Source organism: Belonocnema kinseyi, chromosome 8 (genome assembly GCF_010883055.1).
Source record: "Belonocnema kinseyi isolate 2016_QV_RU_SX_M_011 chromosome 8, B_treatae_v1, whole genome shotgun sequence".
Lineage (NCBI taxonomy): Eukaryota > Metazoa > Arthropoda > Insecta > Hymenoptera > Cynipidae > Belonocnema > Belonocnema kinseyi.
The window spans coordinates 72,883,833-72,910,435 of NC_046664.1; the positions used below are offsets into that span (position 1 = coordinate 72,883,833).

The 26,603-nt window shown below is 26.5% G+C and overlaps 1 protein-coding gene across 2 annotated transcripts in view; it reads left to right on the plus strand.

The window, feature by feature from the left end:
- The window catches only part of LOC117177833, a 355,079-nt gene extending 330,447 nt beyond the window's left edge, over window positions 1–24,632 (plus strand). Inside the window, exon 3 of one of the 2 annotated variants that reach the window (XR_004467766.1) lies at window positions 24,565–24,583. The gene's annotated coding sequence lies outside the window, so the exon portion shown is untranslated. Of the gene's footprint in view, window positions 1–24,564 lie in introns of both variants that reach the window. The other variant, XM_033368798.1, reaches the window with a different exon arrangement.
- Window positions 24,633–26,603: the final 1,971 nt, after the last annotated feature.

Sequence of the window (26,603 nt, forward strand, 5' to 3'; positions counted from 1 at the left end):
CATAGAATAAATTTTTATGGTATGAAATCATTTATTTTGACGTACACAACGATTTTAAGAGGTAATCAAAAATGGTACAAAATCATGAAATTTTTTTAAAATATTCTTTTTAATGGCTTTTTAGGGCCCAGAATGACATGTTTAAAAAAATTAAAATAACTATAAATGCGATTTTGGCGTATAATTAAGTAAAATAATATTTTCTCAACTTCAAAAATATTTGTTTCGCGAGTAATTTCGATGTTTTATACAGTTTTTTTTTTACTGTGAAAACCGCAAACAAATTTGTTATATTTGGACTATTATTTGCAAAAAATTTTTTCTATATTTAAAAATAATTCCCCATGATTATTTCAGATTTTTAAATCGATATCTTCAGTTAGCAGAAACTTTTCGAAATTTTAAAATTTGAAAATAGTGATTTTTTCGATATATATTTAAATGTTTGTTCGACATTTATTCGTGGGATTAGGTTTCATGGTATGAATTCATTAATTTTGATGTAACAAAAGATTTTCAAAACATTTTATTGTAAAAAATATTCAGGTGATAAATTTAATTACGTAGAAAATAATTTTTATTTCAGAATAGAAGTTTCCAAGAGAATCAGAAATCGTAAATAATCATGAATTTTTGTTATTGTCCTTTTCAAAGGATTTTTAAGACCTAAAAATACGTATGAGTTAAGAATAAAAATTTCTAGGTTTTACAAAAGTAAACAAAGAGTTTTAAAACTTTAATAAAATTTGAATCATCTGAAAATTAAAGGGGGGGGGGGGGTAAGGTTTATTCGATGAAAAACGCATGTTTTTAAGAATTTCTTGGCGATACAGATAGCGTGAGTTTATTAATTTAATTTCAATATTATAATGCAACGCTTATACACTATTTTCCTAAATTTTTATTGAAAAATATTTAAAATTCATCGAGTAACAGTAAATCTCCTGAAGCGTCTCGAAAAATGTTGTTTTGCGGTGTATATCATGACTCGCAACAGAATCATCTAAAACAAAGAAAACGAAAATGCATTTGTCAAAGGAGATGTTTTTCGAGGTAACACTAAGAGGATTTTTTTTCAATTTTCCGTGGCACTTGGAAGCCAAAAGACCGATTTTTGCTAAAAACAATCGGATAATTTGTTATTGTAAAATTAATAATTATCAACAAAAAAATCCTCCCAGGATTGCCTCGAGAAACATCTTCTTTAACAAATGCATTTTGATTTTTTTGTTTCAGATTATTCTGTTGCAAGCCATGATGTACATCACAAAATAACTTTTTTTTCGTGGTGCCTCCGGAGATTCACTGTCACTAACTCAATTTTCAATATTTTGCAATGAAAATGTAGGAAAATATTGATCAAATGTTGGATTATTATATGGAAATAGACTGCAAAAATTCACTCTATCTGTATCGCCAAAAAAGTTCTCAAAAAACATGACTTTTTTCACCAAATTAACCCCCCCCCCCCCCCCCCCCCCCCCCCCCCGCCTCTAGTTCAAAATAACAAAGCAATAGCTTACAACACGAACTTTTTTTCAAGTCGGAAACATATTATTTTACTTAATGATACGCCAAAATCAATTATATATATTTTGACTTATCCTTTTAAACTTATACATATTTTTATGTCCTAAAAATCCTTTAAAAAAATATTTTTTTAAATTATGATAATGTATCATTTTTGATTATCTTCGAAACATCAATTGAAATATAAAATCATGTCCTACGTAACTTTATTCATCATTAGATTTTTTTAAACTAAATTTTTTTTATATCGCTTCTTACATCAAAATAAATATATTCGTAGTGTCAAAACTAATTCAATAAAGAAATTGTGACACAAAATTAAAATATGTCAAAAAATCACATTTTTCAAAGTTTTAAACTTCAAAAAGTTTCTCATAACTGAATATATCGTTTTAAAAATTTGTGAAAAATCATGAAGACTCATTTTGATATGTGCAAAAACTTTTTTCTAGTTATAAATAAAATTCAAAATGTTTTTTTTTAGCCAGTCCTAATCCACTCAGAAATATGTTTATTTTAAACAATCCAACATTTGTTTGACCCTATATTAAAGATAGAACTGTTTTAATTCAGTTGAAATTCGTATCCATCTAGCAAAGGCAGGTTTGTATCAAATACATTTTTTCGAATCAAAGAAATATTTGTTTTAATCAATCAAATAATTGTTTGGCCCTGTGTGAAAAAAATGTTTACGATTCAAACATTATTTTGAGGGTAGTATTATCATATTTATGGACACGAATACTTTTAAATAAGAATTTAAATTCGTTTAAATTATAATTATATTCAAGTGGCATTACTATAGAAAAACCCCTTTGATTGTAACATCACCCATAGAATTCTATTAGAAAATTATTATTAAAGGAAAAGCCTTTCAGTTTTTTTCGCTATGCAAATAATTTTAGCAAAAATTTGGTGCCAGAAAACCATATTGTTTCGAATTTATCTTCAAAATTTATTAAAAAATTTGCCACTATTTTGTACTAAAAGGGTTTTTTTGGTGTGACTGCATCCAGCCAATTTTAGTGGAAATCCTGTGTAAAAAGATAAAGTCCTTTTTTTTACTTCACCCTGAAAATTTGATTAAAAATTAATTGCTAAAGGAAACCCGCCATTTTTTATATCATCCAGACAATTGTATTGAAAATTTATTACTCAATGAAAAATCCCTTTTGTTTTAAATATATTTTAGTTTCAGCATTTCTAAATTCATTAACCAAATAAAGCGGTCAACACTTTTAATATTTTAGAGGGGTTAACCTCTACGAATTTTGGTTTTCCTTCATAGGGAATGAAGTCTAATGAAATTTTTTTCAACAAAAGGCCTATAACCATAAGAGTCCGAAACTTTTTTTCCTAAGTTTGCTGGGATTTTTATTTACTTTATCTTGACCCTGTAATGTTTTTCTAATGAAAATAACCAGCAACAAGCAATTTTCAAATAATTCATCATTTAACCAATTTATACAAATTTAAAAAGATTCCACATATCTCTTGAAATCGAATCCTATATTTTTAGATGACAAACCAAAGGGGTTGAGAAAAAAGTGACACATGGTAAGTTTAAATAATTTATTCAAAACTAGAAGGTAAATAAACGGATAGAAGTTCACGAAAATTCTAAAGACTTCAAAAAAATTTTAAATAATATAAAAAAGATAAAGAAAATTTAAGAGTATTCAAAAGAAATCAAATACATTCAGTAGCAAGTGTATACCTTCATTTACCAAAAATTGGAATTTTGTTGAAAAGTAGGGAATTAGGATCCAGAAATTGTATAATTAATTTAGTGTCCATTAATCAATACCTTTGTTTTTCGCTTTGTAAAAATTGGCTTTGAAATAAACTACAAAAATAGCATTAAAAATGCTTACCTTATTTCAAGCAGCATATATGTAATTTAAAAAATTTGAATTAAAAATAATACTGAAATTAGTTTAATAAATTTCTTGCAAGTTGTAGATTAACAGAAAATTACTACATTTTAAGATTGTTTTTTTTTCAAATTAGTTTTCAATGAAACGAAGCATTTTAGTTTGATAGAATATTCTGCGGATCAGAAAGAAATTGGATACATTCAGTATGAAGGGAACAAAACCTCACTCAGAAGTGACTTGTTTCATTTATTTGTTCCGCATCTTATTTTTGAATTTACAGTCTAAAAATGGACACTTCATTTTTTAAAGAAGATGTTCAAAAATGGGAAACCCTCAAATCTTTTACGGAAGCAAGAGGGAAAATAAAATAATTAAAATGCATTCATTACAGCGCTGAACGAGATGTAACTATTGCAATTAGTTTTAGCAAAGACATAACAAAAATCGAATACGAGAAGCAATGAATTCTTCAAATCATAGTGGGTCGTCAACAACGGTTTCCGGATGCAACCAAAAAACTCTTATATAGCTCTGTAGCCTCATGAGAAGTGTTTTAGAATAGCAACTGAAAAATGGAAAAGGAAAAAATCTTTTAAGGAAGCAAGATGGACAATAAAATCATTAAAATACATCAATAATAGTGCTAAACGAGATGTTGTTTTTGCAACTACTTTCACTAAATCTATAGCAATTATCGAAGAAGAGAAGGAAATAATTTTTCAAATAGCAGTGGATCACCAAAAATAGTTTTCAGAAGCAAGCAAATAAAATATGACAAACCGGTTTCAAGTAGATTCAGAAAATGCGGAAACTTAACCTTTGAAGTCTCGTGATAGGGATGTTATACAAAATTATTTAAAAAAAAAATTGAAAATATAGCATTCAACAAACCAAAACATCAAATATTTTACATGTTGTTATTGCTAAATTTAACATAAACAAACTATATACATTGAGTGCTCTTTAAGCAATGGATAACTGTCAAAACATGGACTTTAGAGAAAACTTTCGTTTGAAAGAATAATCGGAAGAACAGATACATGTTGGATCAATTGAGTATGAAGAGAAAAACAACAACACTGAAAAGTAACTTGTTTTCTTGATTTTTTCTGCATCTTGTTTTTTCTTTCACATTCTAAAATAAAACACTTTATTTATATAAGAAGATGCTAAAAATTAGAACCTCTCGAATCATTTTAGGAGGCAAGAGAGTCACAAATATTATTAAAATGCATTAATGATATTGCTGAACGAGTTGTTGCTCTTTCAACTACATTCAATAACAACATTGACTTAAGAAAAAAATTCAAAAGATGAAAACTGTGCAAATTTCGAAAAAAATACAACCTTCACAATAAATTTGATGACAAAAATGCTATTTTGGGTATTTTCCATACAATCACAAGATGTTAAATTTTCTGATGCATCAGTTTAACTGTATAGTTGACTTCTTCAATAGTTTTATCTTCTTCCAACCGTCTTGTGTGATTAGCCGGTATTAATGAATGTCGACTAGATGAGAAAAAGAATAAAAAGATGTAAAATTTCTTTGTACACACACCGACAAAAATAACACCTTTTAATCAATTTTTTAGCCGGACGACATCCAATAACAGCAGCTAATATTTTCCATACTGTTCATTATCTGTTAAGATTATTGTAGTCTCAAGATGCAGTAATCCTTTACACCATTCAGAAAAAAAATATGGAAGAGCACCCTAACTGTATAAAAGGTTTTTTTAACCACCCCACTACTGTTTAACCTCACTATTATTTTTTATATTTATTTTTAACTATTGGATAAAGTGATAATGCAAATGCAGGTATTGTTGCCGTTATGATTTTATAGTCTTTCGTTCGACAAAAAAACAGGGTTAATTTTTCCATTGGGAAAACAAGCCTATCCTTTGCAGACTGCATTTTCAACGAGAACAGTAGAAAAAGGAAAAAAAGCCATTGAAAGGAGTGAGGAGGACAGGGATGCTCAGCGCCAGCAGGTAGCTCACAATATTCGTTTAGGTACCAACATCTCTCGCCTATAGCGAACCAGCAGAACATGCAAATAAGGCAAGAGTATATACAATATTACGGGTGTTTAATAGGAATATTTTAAATGTCAAATTCCCTTTTTTTTATTTCTTTTGGTTTTTAAAATGAACCACATAGAAGGAGAATTAAATCGAATAATATCTAGTACAAATATTTGTCTCAAAAACGGCCGATCATAAAGCAAAATGGAATCAAATAAAAAAGATACAGCTTTTTAAAATAAATATTTTTTGTTTAAAATTTTTTATTTAATTGTGTTCATTAGAGGAAATAAGCGAATTACCTTCTTATAAGGGGCCGGTCCTGCAGTTTCATTTGACGGAAGATTTGAGTTTTGGAACTAAACAGTCCGATTTTTTTTAGGAAACAGTTGACTTTTAAGCCCAAAAAGATGTATTTTCAAATTTTTGTCAACCAAGAAAAATAAAGTATTGAAAAAATAATCAACTACTCAACGCAAAAAAATATAATTTTAAGGGCTTTGCAAAATTTCATGGATTTCAGAGCATTTTGCAGGAAAAAATCGATATTTTTGTTAATTTGTGAACTTTAAAGTTTATGGGATATAAATTTATTATTTGGCAATCCTTTAGCAATTAAAATTCAAATATTCTCAATTTCAAACGCTGTGAATTAGAAAATAGTTTACTTTTAAGTTGTAAAATTTACTATTATTCAGTTTCAAATACTTAATAGTGAAATTATGTCAATTAGTAATCTTAAGAATAGAAAATTTAATATTGTACGCTTCGCATTACGTTTTTTTCCATTATCCAAAGTTTTAAATTTAAAATTGTTTTATTTATATCCGTGGCTAAGGGTACGGAAATTTCAGTAGACACAGCTGGATTTTTTGTTCAAAAAAAGCTTGAAAAGGGACTATTTATACCAAAATTTCGGTATAAATGGTCAGATTTTTCCGATATGCGTAGACACCTCCTTTTAAAATGTTTACTCAGGTAATTTGAGACATTCCTGGTTGAAATTATTTATTTAATCAAGAATTTGCCTTAATTATTCGTTCTAACTATTAAATATAGTTATTTTTAACGAAACATTTTTCAAAAACTTAAAAATGAAACCAAACTATTTTTAATGTTTGGATGGAAGATTATTCCATCGTGAATGCTTGTAATAAAAATGCTTTTTATTCGGAGTATTTTAAGCCATAAAGAAATGAAAAACTTATCAGCTGAAAAGCAAACTTCAAGAAACATTGTATGTACAATAGCAAATCTATTTATTTAAAAAACATAAGTTTCCAATTAATAATTCAGTTCCAATGAACAGCTTCATTAATTATAAATTGATCCCAAAAATGTAATGATTTGTCCATTGAACATTATCATTTTCCTCTTACAGTCTGGTGGCGTGCACATAATACGTTGCACGTTTTTCCTTTGTTTCTGTCATTGTATCCCTTCTGGCTTTCAGGAAAATTTATTCTCGTTTTTATTTAAACAAAGGAAAAACTTGTGACTTATCATGTACATGGCCCCCTATATGATCTAAAGCTTACATAATAATAACCAATTTAAAAAAAACAGAAGCATCACCTTAAGCACTTGTAGACCATTATTGTTAATTTCTCCTTTGACATGGTTCCTTTTCAACCCAACATTAAAAAATAAATCGAAAAAGAGAGTTGATATTCGTGCTTCCTTTTTTGTTAACATCCCTAGTATATACTGTAAACCTGCAGAGAGAGCACTGAATGGGCACAACGCTCGGCTTTGTATCAATATTTTATCCACGTTCTGCCAGGGCAATAGTTTGTATCGTTGCCATCTAGTATTTTAATTTTTTTTCAAAGCCGAGGATAAAGCAAACGTCAGTGCCAATTAGCTACCTTTGCGGATGTGACTGGATGAACATTTCCCTTCCTCTCGTTTTCTGTAACTCGTCTGTTAATGTACATAGATTGAGCCTTTAAAACTAGCTTCTAAATGTTGCATTCGAATTCACGGAATTTTAATTTTTCAGATATCACAAGTGCCTTTCTCAAACATTTCTACTTATTTCATATTTAAATTTAACGTTTAGGCAAGAGAGATTAATTTTAAAACAAATAAAATTAAGCAAAGTACCTCACCTCCCCAACTACCTTTACCCTTATTTTCGCTAATTTTACCGTGGTTGCCTACTTGTTTTCCTCTCATTTCCCCTCCCTTGATCTGCCAGCCATTTATTTATTTTCCCTCATTATCTCTCCCTACATTTCTTCTACTTCACCTGAATATTCTCCCGAATTTTGCCTTAGATTAACTACTTTTCATTCCCTTATTACCTCTTATTTTCACTAATTTTCCCACCCTTATCCTACTTTTCCTAACTTCATTTTCCTCACTTCTCCTTCATCCCCTCGACTTACATTTACTTACTTCCCCTACTTGTTCTTATCTCATTTCTCCTTACTTCCCCTATTTCACCTCATATAATTTCCCTTCTCTTCTCCTCCTCTACCTATGAGCCAAAGAGATTTATATTTTAGAAGATGATGGAATTTTCTACCAAGAACTTTTATACGAAGAAAGATACATTTTAATCCAAAAAATATGAATTTTTAGTCACAACAAAATTTAAGTGTATAAACACATAGTTAAATATTTAATATGCAAAGATTAATTTGCAACCAAATAGTTATCTTTCAATCAAAAAATGGACTAATAGCCAAAAAATTGCATGTGTGACAAAATAGTTAAACATTCTATCGAAAGAGACGAATTTTCAATAAAATAGTTAAATTTATAACAGACGAATATGAATTTTGAACGAAGTAGTTGCATTTTCAATACAAAAAAAAAATTTTCTATTCAAAAAGACAAATCTCGAACAAAACTGTTAAATCTTTAACGCAATAATTAAATTCGGAACAAAAAAATTAATTTTTCAATCCAAACATATTTTTATGTTAAATAACAACTATAAAGGCGAATTATCAAGAAAACGGTTACACTTTCTATCAAAAAGTACATTTTCTAATACATTTTTAACTAAAATTGATTAATTTTTAAACAAAAAAGAAATAGTAAAATTCCCACTTCAAAAATAGGTTTGAACCAAAAAAGAACGAATTTTTCAAATAATATTTTAATGTATATCTAATTAAAGCGATGAATCCGAAAAAAATTATTTTTTAACTAAACAGAATAACTTCTTGGTAACATTATTAAATTTTCAACTTAATACTATAAATTTTTAACTCATTATGGAAAAGACCAATTTTCATTTGAAAAAATTAATTTTCAGCCACAAAAAGCGATTTTTCAAGAAAATAGTTAAGTCTTGGTTAAATAGTAGAATTTCAAAGAAAAAAAAATTGAAAGGAAAAAAAATGTCATCGAAATTGTGAAATTTTGAGGCCCGCAGGAAAAATTTTTGATATAAAAAATTAATTTTCAACTATGAAAAAAGATTTTAAAAATAATTCAACCAAATAGTGGAATTTTAAACAAAAGAATATTTGTATGAAAAAGATGTCAACCAAATTGTGAAATTTTTAGGCAAAACAGAAAAACTTTCCTTAAAAAAAAATTAATTTTTAATCATAAAAAAGTACTTTTTTAGAAGAATTGTTAACTCTTAACCAAATAGTAGAATTGTCAATTAAAACATATTAATCAGTAAACACAAATTTTAACCAAATTGTAGAATTTTCAGGCCATGAAGACAAATTTTTAACAAAACATTTTAATTTTCAACCAAAGAAATGAGTTTTAAACTGTAATGATAAATCCTAAAGAAAAATGAACTTTCAATCAAAACCTTTAACTTAAAAAAAAGAATGTTATTTTATGCCAAATACAGTTAAACTCTTGTATAGCACCGATTTCATGGCTAACAAGGGGTGGCAACAAACTGAATATAACCCGCTCCGCTTTGGTTTGTTCACAGCTGACTGCTCGCCTGAGTAACAGCCTCAGATCCCGCGCACCCCGCGCAGCATCTATTACAGCTACTTGCGGCGCGGCGCCAATTCTCGGAAGGGCTATAGAAGGGAGGGCTATTGAAAAGTTTCACTGTAATTAAGGTGTCAAACGAATAATAACATTTTTGATAAATTAAGATAAATTCTGAAGCAAAAATATAGCCGCCGACTTTTCAAAAAAATAATTTTAAAAAGTAAAAACATGAAGCAGGGAAATTTGTTAGAAAGCAGGAGAAAAACGAATTTTGTATCGTTGCCTTTCAGCATTTTAATATTTTCCTCAAAGCCGAGGATAAAACCGACGTCAGTGCCAATTTGCTACCTCTGCGAATGTAACTGGATGGATATTTTGCTTCCTCTAGTTTTCGGTAACACTTCTGTTGATGTACATAGATTGAGCCTTTAAACCAGAGTTCTATCTGTTACATTAAAATGCAGAGAATTTTAATTTTTCAGTTATCACAAGTGAAATTCTCCAGCATTTCTACTCATTTCACATTTACATTATTCAATTTTCATTTGGTGAGACTCTTTTCATGAAATACATTATTCGCGAATAACGCGGAATGCAAGAATGTGCAGGTAATGGAAAAGCATGAATAGCGAAAATTTTACCTACAGGAAACGTAAACATTATTTCGAACATTTTCATAATGTCTCCATTCTGAAAGTCATTAGAAGAAAAAGGCGCTTAAATTATTTATCTATTTTGAACTCATAGGATTACAAAAATTACAAAAAAGAGAAGGAAGGGGATTCAGTTAGTTGCATTTTCATTTTTCTTTCCTTTTTTTTATTTTTGTCCAAAAAAAGAATTTCTTTTTTTTTCTCGTTTAGGGCAATTTTTATCTTTTTTTAAATTACAATAGAAACGTTTTATGTTTGTTGTCCAAATTTAGTCGTTGGACTTTTGGCCATAAATGGCCACTGTGATCTTAATTGAATAAAACATCACACGTGTGGAGTTGGTTGCGTATTTACGCGAATTTACGAGTGTCGGGTAGCGTGTCCTTTGAAGGTGGTTACACGAGAAAATCCGTAGCATTGTGCTAGATACCTCTGACGGACGTGCCGGCCGTGAACGAACCCATAAAGCCAACCAATCGCGTGCAGCCTGACGTGCTGCTGCGGTCCGTGGCGGTACTTGGTCAAGGACGTACGAGCTGGTATAAAATAGGGACTTATTTGCTTGCGTGACTGCTCAGGTGAAAGCACCGCGGCAGGTTATATGCTATTGGTTGGCTCTATGGATTCGTGCTCGGACGGCACGTCCGTGAAACGTCTCTAGTGCACTGCAACGGATTTTCTTATGCGAACACCTTCTCGTGTGCCAAGAAAGTACATACGTACGCGTCCCCATCTCTGCCCGGCTGTTTTGCGTAAGTGAGAACCGAGCTACGCTCTTTAGCCTACTTCACATTGGCCCTAATCCGCTTCCTGATCATCACACAAAGTGAACCAAATTTTTTTCTTTTATCGCATTTGATAAACTGCGCAAAATAAAACGAAAAAACATAATATTTAAAAATAATTTACAGCCAAAAATCTTTTCAAAATACAACAAAAAGGGTTGTTTTTGAAAAAAATAGGAGAATATATTACATTCTCAACAAATAAAAGAATTTATTTTAGACTAAACCGTTGAATTGAGAACCAAATTATTAAATTTTCAACAAAAAAAGGGCAAGTTTTCAACTAAATAATTTAATTTGCAACCTTGAAATACGAATCTTCGACCAAATAACCGAATGTTCGAACAAGAAAGACGAATTTTTAACAAAATAGTATAATTTTCCAAAAAAAATAAATAAAAGTTAAATTTATAATATTAGTGAAAATTAATTAATAACCAAAAATAGGAGCATGTTTAACTGAATAATTAAATTATCAAATTCAAAAGGCCAATATATCAGAAGACAGTTGAATGATTTAATTTAGTAAATTATTATTTTTTCAACTAAATGGTGGAATTATCGAACATGATGAATTTTCACTGACATTTGAAATAGCTGATATTTAAACCAAAAAACAAATTTATTTTTTAAAAATTAATTAAAATTTTAAGCCCAGAAATATATATTTATCCAAATAATTTAAATTTCAACCTATAAAGATAACTTATTAACATCAAGGTTAAATATTTAAATAAGAAAGCTTTAACTTCAACAAAAAAGTAGGTTTTCTAAAATTAATATGTAGTTTAATTTTACATATAAAACGATGACTGTTTAACAAAACAGTTAAATTCTGAACAAAATTATTAACAAAATAGTTGACATTATAAGAAAATAATTAAATTTTCAACAAATAGTAGCCTTTTTAACATATAAAGATGAACTTTGGACCAAGTAGTTCTGTTATCAAAAACAGAAAGACAAATTGTTTAGAAGGTAGCTGAATTTTCCACCTAAAAAGCTGAATTAAAAAAAAAGACAATGAATTTTTACAAAAAATTGTAATAGTTGATGTTTCCGTCCAAAAATAAATTGGTTTGCAACAAAATAATTAAGTTTTCAACCAGAATAAGGCTTTCTAATCAAAACAATGAAAGTTTCAACAACATCCTGAAATTGTTCAAAACAAAAAAGGTGAAAAAAAAACAGTTGAAGTTTGAAACAAGTTAATTTTCAATCCAGAAAGATGAACTTTAAACCAAAACAAACGTTGAATTTCTGAACCAACTAGTTGAATTTGACACTAAAAATGATCAATTTTCAACTAGAAACAAAATATTTAAATGTTTAGATTGAAAAAGTGAGTTGCAACAAAAAAAGAAGAATTTTCAATGAAACAGTAAAAAAATGTACAACAGGCAGCTAAAAATTTAAATAATAAATTAAATTTTGAACATAGTTCTACTTTCTTCCATGTAGGTGAATTTTGATTCAAGGACATTAATTTTCTTTCATAAAAGACAAATTTATAAAAAAAATTCATACAAATTTACAAACAAATTTTTGAACTTTTAACCCCTAACTATATTATTACTATATTATTACTATATTAGCACTATATTAAAAATATAGTACTAGACTTCTTAATTTATAAAAAATTAATTTCCAAGGTGAAATAGACGAATTTTCTAATGTGTGTATTTGAGATCAATTTACGAAGAAAGAATTTTAAAATAAGTTTATTAAATTAAAAAAATTTCTTTGTGGTAGATTCAGGTAACCTGATACGCATTTCTCAGCTTTCAGAATGTCCATTTTCCTCAGTAATGCTTAACAGATTTGCGTTCCATTTGCATTTCATTTTTAATGTTCTGAATTAATATCCTCTTTCAGTATTTGCCCAATGTGAATAAAATTGCAGGGAAAATTCCTATTCTCAATTTAATTTATATCCAACTAGAAAAAAAATATCATGTTTTATAAATTGGAATCCATAATGACTGCTGCAATTATGTTTTTAATTTCTAGTGGTGAATGGTAAAAAGATTCAGAATTCAAAAATTATATTTCCAAAATACATCCTTTTTGGTTCATTAAAGACAAATTAGTAAGAAACGAAAAAAGACGTAGAAAAAGGAGAAAATCAAGATAAGCCTACCAATTATTTTCATAACAAGAATCAAGAAACAATTTTAAACCAAAAAATATTAAATTGATCCTAAACTTTTGTGTGTTAAATAAATAAACCTCCCTGTCATCTTAACGGATTCTACATTAATAGCAGTTTTTATTTTCCATTTCCATCAATAAAAAATATAAATATTTAAACAAATATTAGGAATTAAAAATTGCAAAAAAAGCTACTCCCTGTGTGTAAATATAAACATTATAATTAAATAGTTACAAAAGTGATAAATTAGGCAAATTCAGAATATAATTTCTAATGCGGCGTCTTCTTTGGAACATCTTTTTTATAGTTATCGACGGTGTCATTTTTTATAACCAAGTTCATACAAAACCTGATGTCAGACCAATTTTTGATAAATACCCGGTTGATATTGAAATAACATTATTTATAAATTTAAAAGAGATTTACATCCTACTTGGCCACCTTATTTTTCGGGAAGAAAAAGAATGACACTAAAAAAAATTGAACATATTTTTGTTCCTAAAATAAAAGAATGATTGAAAAACAAAAAAAATATATAAAAATTCATTATACATTTTTTTATATAAAATGTAATACAAAGGAATGTATTGCTACATAATGAAAATTCTCATCAAATAATGTTAACCTCAATTTCATGAAAGAAATATTTTTATTTACATTTTTGTATATCAAATGTTTGAAGTATTCGCAGCATAAAAAAATGTATAAAATATTTCTTGATTTTTCTTTTCCCATTTGCAAAATTTAATAATATGAATAGATTGATTGAGCACCAAAAATAAATTTTAGATCGGGGCACTATGATCTATTTTCCTCAATTTTTATCATTCACATATTCTCATTTTTCTAAAATTTATTTATTTTATATAACGCATGATGTTTGTTATATTTAAAATATCATCATGGTGCTTAATAACAAATAAGGTTAGCAAATGGGATGTACATATTTTTCAAATTTGTAAATAATTTTATTGAAATTTTAATCGGACACTTATTCAAAATAAGTCTGTCATAAGGTTGTACAGAAATCGAGTTATAAAAAATATCACCCTCGTTACCTATAAAAATATATTCTGAGAAAGATTCCGTATATAAAATATGTGCATTATTTACATATTTTATCTTAAAACCATTGTTATTTCGTATGGAGTAGAAATTTCATTTTGAATTTGTCTAATTTATCACTTTTGAACTTTTATCTTCAGATTTGAATTTTATTTCATTTTATTTCGATTTTGATCTTAAATGGAATTCTTTTAATTGAGGCGAAACTTTTGAAAAGCATGAACTTAAAAAGTAAAATTGTGTAACAAATTTGCACGAGAAGGATGGTAAAGAAATATTTTTCTAAAAATCATTAGAAAAAGTAAATGTTTTGAAACCTTTTTTATAAGCTTCCGAATAAGGGAAATTTTTAATAGGAAACTTCTAGGAAGTATTTCTATCGTATTCTAATAATACTTTTAAACTGATCATTATACAAATTAATTAACTTAATTATATTATTTCCCAATAACTATTTAAAGGTAACTTCAATTTAAAGTATGAAAGATTTTAAGTTCGTATTTTGTATCTAGTGTACGAAAAATAAAAAAATAGATCAGAAATTTGTTGTTTCAAGAATAATGTTTAGTAAATTATAAATAAATTTTCATTTATTCAGTAATTCACAAATCTAAGGATGTTGGCAACAATAGTTACAATTTAAAAAATTAAACAAAAAACTTCAAGAAGTTCAGACTACTTATTTGATCATTGATGGAGTATTTGGTATTTCGATTAAATGTTGATAAGAAAGGGTAAAAACTCGAAACAAAAATAGAATAATTTTCAATTGATGAAATTAATTTTTTGTAAACAAGTACAACTTTTAACCCAGTTGTTGAAATTTTAAGAGCTACAAAATTAACTATCAAAGAAGCAGTTGCCTTTGCAATCAAACGGTTGGAATTTATAACAGAAATAACGAATTTCCAACAAGATAGTTTGATTTTCAATCTACAAAGATAAATTTCAACAAAATGGTTAGACATTTAACAAAATAATTAACTTCAAAAAACGTTGGATTCTTAAAGAAAAAGGATTTTACTTTTAAATAACAACATTTTTATTCAAACAAAACAACGATTTAAAAAAAAAAATTACATCTTTAACCACGAAAAATTTTGCAATTAAGAGAAAAATGAAATGGCTAATAAACTAGGGAATTTTTAAATCAGGAATACGAATTTGTAACAAATTCTTAAAAATTTTATTAAAAAAATGAATTTTATGCTAAAAATGTAATAATTAATACTCAAGGAAAAAGGATATTTCAAAAATCAAAAAGAATTTAATTTCCCCTTAAGATTGAAATTTTCAGGAAACAGTTGCATTTTTAGACCCCAAGATGAATTTTCTAAAAAAATGTTGACTCATCACCCACAAAACATTCTACCATGAAAAATTTTTCAAATTAAGAGAAAAAACAATTGCTAATCAATTGGTAAATTTTCAAGCCAAGAAGACGAATTAGTAAGAAAATAATCACATTTTTAACAAAAAAAAAGAATTTTCTACCAAAAATGTAATCATTAATACTTAAACCAAAAAGTATATTAAAAAAAATCAAAACAATTTGATTCCCTATAAAATTTAAATTGTCAGAAAACAGTTGCATTTTTGGGCCCGAAGATGGATTTCTAAAAAAATTAATTTATCACTCACAAAATTTAAATTTAAAACAAAATCATCCATTCTTACTTTTAAAAAATAAAATGTTAACAAAATAGTTGAATGCTTAACCATAATAGATTATTTTTCAACCAATTAAATTATTTTTTGCAAAGTATTACAATTTTCAACCTGGCCGGTGAATTGTCAATTAAGTAGATTACTTTTCTTTGAAAACACACAAAAAATGAATAAACAGAAGAATGTTTAACCAATCATTAATTATTTCCAATTATTTCAACTTCAAGTTGAAAATTTATAAAAAGATCAAATTTAAAAAAAATAGTTATATTTTCAAAAGACAAATGTTAAAGTCCCGACACAAACTTTAATAGTAAAATTTCCAATCGAAATTAAGATAACTAATTTTTAATCGGAAATAAAAAAATATATTTGGTGGCTTAGGATTATTTTTCAATAAATTATTAATAAATGTTTTTGTATTGAGTTATTTGTAAAAGTATTAAAACTTCCTTTAATTTATTTTCGGAAAACAATACAATTAATGTAAAAACAGATATTTTAAAATACAATAAAGAATTCGATAATTCTATTAAATTTACTTAGGAAATGGTAAAAACTCTGAATTTCTGGGGATTACTATTTGAACAAGTAAAAATATGTGTTAAAGTTAAAAAAATAATAAGTAACAAAAAATATGAGCCGTTCATATACTACGTTACCAATTTGCGGTTTCAAGAAAGTTCCCCTTTTTCTCGATTTTCTCAATTAATTTTAGATTTGTTGAAAAATTCTATTTTGTTGAAAACTTAACTACGTTCTTATTTTTTTTTAATTTAACTTTTGTTAAAAAATCGTCTTTTTTATTTCACTTTAAGTGGTGGAAAATTATTATTTTTTTTGTTTTTTAAAAGTTAATTGTTTAAAGTGGAGCTGTGGCTATTTAAGTTTTGGTTTAGAGTATATTTTCCAGATGAAAATGTAACTATTTTGTGGGAAATTTAAATATTTTGTAGAAAATGCAACTATTTGGTGTCGGATGAAAAATTCAACTGTTTTATGGTTTTTTTTAATTCATCTGTTTTTTTGAAAATGCATCGTTTTGGGAACAAATTAATCTTGTTTTTTTTTTAAATTCATTTTTTATTAGCCATATATTTAGCTATGTTGTTAAACATTCTATTTTTTAGTTACTTTAACTACTTGTGAATTCGCTTTTTTAGTTGAAAATTAAGTTTTAAACTGAATATTCAGATACTCCATGTTTGGTAAAAAAACTTCTGTTTAGGCCTTCTTTTGCAATTTTGTTGTAAAATTTAACTTTTATAAGCTTATGTTTTTCAAGATTCCCTCCTCAAAATTGTTTCCATGCTTTTTTAAGAATATAAATATAGATTAAATTTAATATACACTGACTTTATATCCATTAAACAAAATCCAATTTTTCAAACCACAATGTATATTAAAATTAGAAACAATTTTAAAAGTGTAGAAAGTTTTAGCGGAATATAAATAGGAAATTTTAGGTCCTACAAAAGCCGTTCAAACTTTTATTACATGCATCGCATACTCTATGCAATAATAAATTATTTATCGGGGCATCTGACAGAATGCATATTTAGGTAAGGCAATATAGTTTTCTTTTCTACGTGCTAAAGTAAAATTTAGGCGCCAGCAATCACAAATATTTTATTTTAAATTGGAAAATTACCAAATTTCGAAAAAAACCTGAAAAATTTCAAAAATTTTACGAAACATTTTAAATTGTCTTCTTCATAAATAAACAAAAAGTTAGTCAATTGAATCAATAAAATTAAATTTAATAAATTTTCCCTCAATTTTGGGGAATTTAATAAACAAAAAGAACCATTTAGGGGTCTTTAAGGCCATTTTTACAAAAATTTCTTATTTTATTTCAATAGTCGTTGTAAATAAATTATTTAATTGTTGAATACATCTGTTTTTTTTTCATATATCCATTGGCAGCAATAAAAAACCTTGGGGGGGTTTCCACATCAATTTTCCAAAAATCTCTTATTTTATTTTAATTGTCGTTAAGATATTATTTTACTTTGAATACACCCAATGTTTTAATTCCAGTGAAATAAATCACCTAGATCTTTGACAGAATTAAAAAAAAACATATATTTAAAGGTCGCTCAAGCCCATTTTTGCAAAGATTTTTTTTCCGCTTAAAATAAAATTAGCAATTTTCGTAAAAATGGTCTTGAAGACCCCTTAATGGTTGTTTAATTCTGCCAAAAATCAAATGACATTTTTAAACCGAAATTAACGATTTCTAGAGTAGTAATTGTAAAACAAGAAAGAACCCTAAATAAAACGCCTAAATAATTCTATTTTATTTTACCAACATTCAGGGGACATTTTGACAAGAAAAAAATTTTAAGAGAGCCATTTTAGACAAAAATAAGTCTTTTTGTACCATCCAAAATCGAAGGATATGGCTATAAGTTTATTTAATTTATTAAAAACAAACTTTAATTACTTTAAATTTTTCTAAAGAGATTTTTGAAATATAATTGTCAAAAAAATCGCTTAAATTTTAAAAAAAATTTCCCTAAAAATTTTCCTGAAGAAAATGTATGGAGGTTTCAAACTCGACAAACCATTATTATCGTTGGAAAGAAAATGTAGGTCAAGCAGTGTCATTTTCTTTGGGAGCCTTATTCGACCATCAGTGAATCTTTGTAAAATCCTATTTGTAAACTTCTTGTTTTCTTTGAAAATGGCATTCTTTAAATTATTCTGTCGATTAAGTTATAATTATTATTAATAATATATTAAGATTTTTTATTCTCTATCATTATTAACGATAACAATAAAATTAAATAATAATTCTGAATAATAATACTCAGTCAGTTTATTCATGTTCTAGGGTCCATAATAAAAATTGTCATTTTGAATGAAAATTTGGATTTATTATTAAATAGAGAACATTTCCATTAGGGCGGTCCAAGAATGCATTGGATTTTTTTTTTAATTTCCATGCAGATCGCCTTAAAAATTTTTGGATTCACACAAAAAATAGTGGGTTTTTGGTTGAAAAAAATTATACTTGATTCCGAAAACCACTTAGAGATTAAAAAATATATTTTCCGTAAATTGAAATTGAACATTTGTCTTGACAATAAGGCATAGAATGCAAATAAATCATTATATTTAAAACATCAACTCCATAAGTGTTATTTGTAGTGTCCAGAAAAAAAAAACAATTAGTGAAAAATTAATTTTTTAGATTTTTTGATACTTTTCAGTTAGATCGAAGTAATAATTTACTGGATTCAATAGAAATAGTTGTTGAAATGATTTATTATTATTTATAATATTAGTGTCTTCGAATAATGCAAGAATTTTCAGCTTTTTCTACATTTCTTTATTTATCATTATTATTATTTTTAATTGTACTATCCTTGAATAATATTAGAAAAAAGCGCTTTTTTATATTTTTAATTTCTACCCACTTTTCTTTTAGGGTTAGGTTATAATTCATGAAAGCTGACAAATATTCTTGTTTATTAATAACTATCTTTTCATAGGAAATTTCTAAAAAGTTGCGGATTTCTCTGAACTTTCTAAATTTTCTTTGAAGTATTATTGAATATTTTCCTAAAATAAATCGGATATTTGAAATATGTTTGAAATTTTTTATATGTGGATCATATTAAATGTACATTTTTTCGAAGGAGTCACTGATAGACTTTTTGCTTAAATTAATAATTATATTTTTCTTTCCTAACTAAAAAGTGAAAGAAAAGGTTCGAAATTTATCTCTCTCTGTAATATTCTACTATTTAGTCTCAGTTAAAATTTTAACTACTCCATTAAATTTTTTTAAGCGTTATCTTTTTGGTGGAAAGTTTTAAAATAATTTTATCAATAAATTTGTGTTTCCCTGCGAATTAAACTATTCCACTTTTAGTTGAAAATTAATTTTTTTAATTCAAAGTTTAATTATTTATTCGGAAATTTCTATTTTTTAGTTTTATATTCAAACAGTTAGTTAAAAGTTTATTTATTTTGCTCAAAATTAATATTTTCTTAGTATAAAAGTATTCCTCTTGGCTAGAAGATCATATGCTTCGTTCAAAATACTGACTTTTTTCGTTCGGAATTAATTTTTTTAGCTAAAAATGTAACTCTTACATTTTTTTGTAAATTAATATTTTTTAATTGAACGTTTTATATTTTTTCTTAAACTTCAACTATTTGGTGAAAAATTTATGTATTTAAAAAAAGCTGTCTTTTTGTAGAAAGTTGATCTTTTTTGTAAAAGAAACATCTGTTTGTTTGAAAATTCCATAACTTTGTAAAGATTTGAAATCTTTTGATGAAAATTCGTTTGTTGTTTCTATGATTCATAAGGTTAGTTAAAAATTCAATTATTTAGTTAAAGATATTATTTTTTGCAACATTAGTCTTTTTCTTGTTTAGAATTACATTTTTTAACTCAAATGTAACCATTTCATTTTTGATGGAGGATTAATATTTTTAATTTAGATTGATTTCTTTTTGTTATTGAAAATTCTACCATTTTTTAAAAAGCTCTTGTTTTTCGTTTAATTGTTAAAAAATAAAGTTTTCATCTGAATATTTAACTATTTTATTTTTGGTGAAACATTATTCTTTATAAATTAGAAATTTAAATATTTGGTAGAAAATTAATGTTGTTTATTGAAAATTAATTTGTTTAGCTAAGGATTAAACCTTTTTGTGAAAATTCGTATTCTTTTGTTACATCCAACTGGTTCAATTTTTTTTGAGAAGTAATTTTTTAAATTCAAAATTTTATTTTTCTATTTTGAATAAGGACTTATTATTTTTCATTTAAAAATTAATGTACATTGTTGGAAACTTTTCTTTTATTAAACAAATTAATGTTCTTGTTAAAAAAAATCATTTTTGTAAGTTAAGAATTTAGTTATTTGGTTAGAAATTCAAATATTTTATTAAAACTTTCACGATTTTGTTAGAAATTCAATTAATCTGTTATAGTTATTATGTTTTATTTGAAAATTTAATTTTTTTGAATTTATTCTTTTGAATTGAAAATTTAATTCTTGCAGAAGAGAAGTTTTCTTCCTAGGCTGAAAATTAATCTTTCTTCGTTAAACATTAATTTTCTGCTTGAGTATTCAACTCCCGTAACAAAATTTTTACCTGTTGGATTAAAAATTCAACTATTCGGTTAAAAGGTAAACTATTTTGCTTAAAATTCGTCTCTTTTGATTCAAATTTAAAAAATTTATTTATGAACGTAACTGTTTGGTTCTACTGTAATTTTATTCAAAATGGATGTGTGGATCAGTATGATTCTTTGTTCATTTACGAGGAAGAATTTTTTTAAAACACGATGCTAAGTGTTTCTGGCCACCTATAGAATCGCGCTTTTATCTGAACGCTAACTTTGAAGCTTACATGCACTCAAGTACTTATACCTCTATTCTATTTCCTTCTCCAGTTCCAACTGACTATCTCACCATTTTTTTTTCTTTATTTTTTTATATTTATTTTGACTGAGTGGATCCTCGGTCTTTTTTTATTCTCAGGATCCACATTCCCGCCTCTTTTCGTACATCACACACAGAATAGACAATAGAGCATTATGCTAATGACCTTTTCAACGATGCGTTTGGAAAGATAAATTTTCTATTTATATTCTGAGGCTAATGATACAAAAAGGACGAATTTTGCTAAGATAGTTAAATTTTTAACCCGGAAATATAATTTTTCTAAAAGGTTCATTTTCGGTAAAAAAGGATGCATTTTAAAACAAGAAAGAAAACTTTTCCAACATAGAGGGTGAATTTTCAATTCAAAAGGATTGATTTTCAACAAGATAGTAGAATTTTCCACCAAAAAAGATTACCTCAAGAAAATAGCTGAATCTTCAACCAAATAATTAAACCGTCAACACAAAAGTCGAATTTTTAATAAACTGGCTGAATTTTCAACACAAGAAGGTGTATTTTCAACCAAGAAGATTTATTTTCTATCAAAATAGGAATTTTTGACAAAATAAATTAATTTTCAATTAAATAGTTTAATTTTACACTTAAAAAATGATTTTTTATGAAAAAATATAACACTTTAATTTGTAGTTGAAAATAAAAAATTTTAATAGACAAAAACGAATCGCCAACCAATTGAATTCCATAAATTTTTGTTTTTAAAGTTCTTCAATCGTCAATTAAAATGATGAATTTTTAGCAAACAAGATGAATTTGATATAAAATAGCATGTTAGTCAAGCAACTGTTTAGAAAATGAGTTGACTTCGAAACCAGAAAAGAAAAAGTTCAAAAAGGAAATTAACTTTCAATCAAAAAGATGAATTGTTAACGAAATAAACCTAAAAATGGAATGGTTGAATTTAGAGATAAGAAAAAAATTTTAAATAACACAAAAACGAATTTTTATCACTTGAATTCAAATTAAAAAGACAAATTTTTCACAAAATAATTCAATCTTTAATTAAATGGTTACATTTTTGACTAAAAATATGCATTTTATATTAATACAGACAAATTTTCAATAAAATACATGTATTTTTAACCAGAAAATGTAAATTTTCTACCAAAGATGGAATAGCTACATCACATGAAAAAATTAATTAAAAAAAGGTTCCAACAGAATAGTTTAATTTCTTTAATGGTTGATTTTATTTTTAACCAACCTGTTTGATTTTTTACAAAAATAATTTGATTTTAATTCAAAAATATGAATAAAAGAACAATTTCAACCAAGCTGTTGACGACCTTTTCCCAACTAAAATTATTAATCTTCAAGCATAAAAGGAAACAAAATTTACAACATGGTTGAACTTTAAACCAGATAGTCGATTTTTCAACTTGAAGAAATTAAATCTTAAGAAAAATTTAATAATTAATATTTCAACAACAAAATACTTAAATTTTTATCTGAAAAGGATAAATTTCGAATCAAGAAGATATTTTTTCTACGAAAAATATGAATATAATACAAAATAAACAAATTTTTAACCAATATTAGAAAAGATATATTTTTATTTAAAAAATTTAATTTTCAATAAAAAATAAGGAGGAATTTTCGAGAAAATAGTAAAATTTTCAACCAAGTATTTTAATTTCCAACTAAAAAGATGAATTCTTAACCCAATAGTTCAATTTTAAACTAGAAAAATTAGTTGGAAACGTTACATATAGTCTATGCATAGTGAAAAACCAACGATGGTTTTCTTTGTCTTTCTCGAATTTTGGGATAATGAGATTCAGATAAACTTTTTACCAGAGAATGATAAATTATAAATAAAAAAGGAGTATTCAAATTTTTTATGAAAAAAATTTATTTTCAAGTAAATTAGTTCAATTTTTTACCAAAAATGATACCTTCATAACAAAAGAGTTAGTTTTCCAACAAAATAATCAAATTGTAATTTAAATAATAGAATTTATCAATTAGTGAAATGGATATAAAACTAGAAATATAAAATTAGAGTTTACAACCAAACAAATTAGTTTTCAACAACAAACGTTTAAATTTTCTTATTGGGTTATATTTCAATCCAATTTACATTTAGGCAAAAAATTGAGAAAAGGGGGACTCTTTTTAAAAACCGGAAAAAATTCTTTACAAAAATATGAAAAAGTCCATTGAAAGCCCCTAATCTGTTAAGCTAATCTGCCCTTTAAGTTAACTTTTTAAATTTATATTCATGTTCTCAAATGACAAAAAAAGTGGCTAAAGAATTTAATTAAAAATATTCTTATACTAGTATCAACTAGTTTTAACTGATTATTTACAAATCGATTGATGTTTTTATAAAACTACATTTATATTTCTAACTTCGAAGCAGTAGAATGAGGAGAAGGCGTATGATATGGAGGAATTGAGGAGGAGGAGGGGGAGGAGCAGGCGGAAAAGGAGGAGATGTAGGAGGATAAGATGAAGGGGGGGGGGGTGAAGTTGGAGGAGGAGATGAGGAAGAGGAGGTGAGGAGTAGGAGAATGAGGGGAAGGAGAAAGAGGAGATCCTTCAGCGTTTAAAATTAATGAATTTATTTATAGATACAGAATTTACTATTAACAAAACAATTTAAAAAATTAATTTAAATTAAAATAAAAAAATTTAAATTTAAAATTTAAAAATTTCAAATTAAAAAAAAATTAATTTAAATTAAATTAAAAAAAAAAACAATTAATTTTTAACCCAAGATCCGAAGTCATAATTGTGATTCTTCAGGAGAATTTTTTTTATATTTAATTTATTTATTGTCCATCTGATGTACAATTTATAATTTCATACATTAAATGAATCTTCAACAAAAAAGAAATCGATTTTTTTTTTAAATCAGTTAAATTTTCAAACAACCAGTTAAATTTACAACCAAACTAGAATATTTTTGAATAAAATAGATGAATTTTTAATAAAAATAAAAATTTTTAACCAAGCGAAAGTCGAAAACCCATTAGAAAATCCCATTAATATCTATAGCTTCGAATCATTATTTTTTATTCTAAAGGAAAGTTCAAGTGGTACTCGTACTTTCCAGATGCTTATGAGCCGTATTTAATACGGTTTTATGTATCGATTCTTATAATTTGATATAAGAATCTATATGAGTGGGATATACTCTTGGTTATTTACTTTAAGATACATCACGAAAGCGATTTTTCCGGCAAAATCTTTCAATATATTTACATTCAGTCAACAAATGGAGAAAAGAGGACCTTTCTTGAAAATTTGAAAGAAATTCTTTACAAAAAGAGGAAAAAGTTCATGAACAGCCCCTAATTTGTTAAGTTAATATGTCCTTTAAGTTAATTTTTTAATTACATTAATGTTGTCAAATATGAAAAAAATTGCAAAATAATTTAATTAAAGTATTTCCATGCTGTTCGATTGATGTTTGTATAAAACTAAATTTATATTTCGTTATTAAAAACAGGAGGGGACAAGGACGAGGAGAAGAGGGCGAATGAGATGTAGGAGATTAGGAGCAGGAGGAGGAGGAGGTGTACAAGGAGATGAAGGAGGAACAAGGAAAGGACGAAAAAAAGGAGTAGGCGGAGGAAATGGAGGAGATGAGGATCAGGGGAAGGAGGAGGAGGAGGAGGAGGAGAAGATGCAGGAGAAGGATGAGGAGGAGGAGCAGGGGATTCAGCGTTCGAAATTAATGAATTTATTTATAGATACAGAATTTATTATTTATTTATGGTTGATGATATAATCCTGAAGTCGAATACCCATTAGAAACACCCATTAATATCAATAGCCTCAAATCATTATTTTTCCTTTCAAAGGAAAGTTTAAGTATGTACTTTCCAGATGTTTAGGAGCTTTAATGAGTAGGGTTTTATGTATCAATTCTTATTATTTAATATAGGAATCTTTATGAGTGGGATATACTCGTACTTATTTACTTTACGATGCATTGTGAAACCCATTTTTCCGGCAAAATGCACTGTTAGTTAAAGTTTTCTTTTTAAAGTGTTTTGCATAAATGAAGTTGGAATAACGGTTTTATTAATTTACATGACAGTTGAAAATTAGTCAGCTAACAGTCAAGTAGAGTTTAAAAAAACGTTAATTTTAGACCAAGAAATATGAATTTTCAACAAAATGTTTGATCTTAAAGAAAGATAATTTTCCACCATAAAATTTTTTTGACAGCCAAATAGTTGCAACTTCAAGCAAAGGTTATGAATATTCAACAACAAATTGTAAAGTTGAACCAAACAGTGGAATTTAAATAATACAAAGGGGAATGTTCAACCTAAGAAGACGAATTTTCAAAAATAGTTGATTTTTAAATCAAGAAAGACTTTTCAATCAAAAAAAGCAACACACTTTCATTAAATTGTTGAATTTTTAGGTCAAAAAGAAAAATTTGTCACAAAAAAGTTGTTATATGCCGAAAATAATAATTTTCAAAAGAAAGAATGATAATTTTCAAAAGAAAGAATGATAATTTTCAACCCAATAGTTGAGTATTCCCACAACAACCAAATAATTTTTTGAAAGGTATTAAACTTACAAACAAGAAGTTCAAGAAAATAAATTTTTAACAAAAGTATCACTTTTCTAAAAAAAGATACATTTTTTATCGAAAAGTTTTAATTTTCTATAAAAAAAGACCAATTTTTAACGTGACAGTTCAATTTTTAACCAAAAAATTCTACTTAAAAAAAATTATACAATTTTCAACAAAATAATTAAATTTTCCACAAAAAAATTCTCTATCAAAAATATAAAATAGTATAATTTACAACAAAATTATTAAATTCTTCACCATAACAGTAGACCTTTTAATCAAAAACAATTAATTTTTAACCAAAGATCCGAAGTCATAATTGTGATACTCCAGGAGAATTTTCTTTATATTTTATTTATTTATTGTCCATCGGATGTACAAATTATAATTTCCTGCATTAAATGAATCTTCAATAAAAAAGAACTCGATTTTTTTAAAAATTAGTTCAATTTTCAAACAACCAGTTGAATATACAACTGAACTAGAATATTTTTCAACAAAATAAATGAATTATTAAAGAAAATTAAAACTTTTAACTAAGAGAAATTAATTCTGGAACAAAAATGTGAAACCATGGCCGAAAGACATAATTTTTTAGGGCGTACTTATGAACATTCACTTCTTCGTGCAAAAACGGAGTAACCCTATGAGTGATGTATGATATTTTATTCGAAATTAGTTTGTTATTATACTATATGGCTGCTACATCCAGTTTTATTCATGGATTTAAAAATAGACAAGTAGATGAAATTCAGAATAAAGAAAAATTCCCCTAAAATTCCATTAGCTTTCCGAATAAAGTCTTTTCAGGAAAAAAGTACTAGAAAAATTCCAGTCATTTATTTCTGACTTGTTCCAATTCCAATTCATTTTATCGTTTCTAATGAAATCTTATCTTGAATTTCAGGAATGGTTTTCATATCGGAATGCTTTAAAAGTTGTTTCAAAAATAA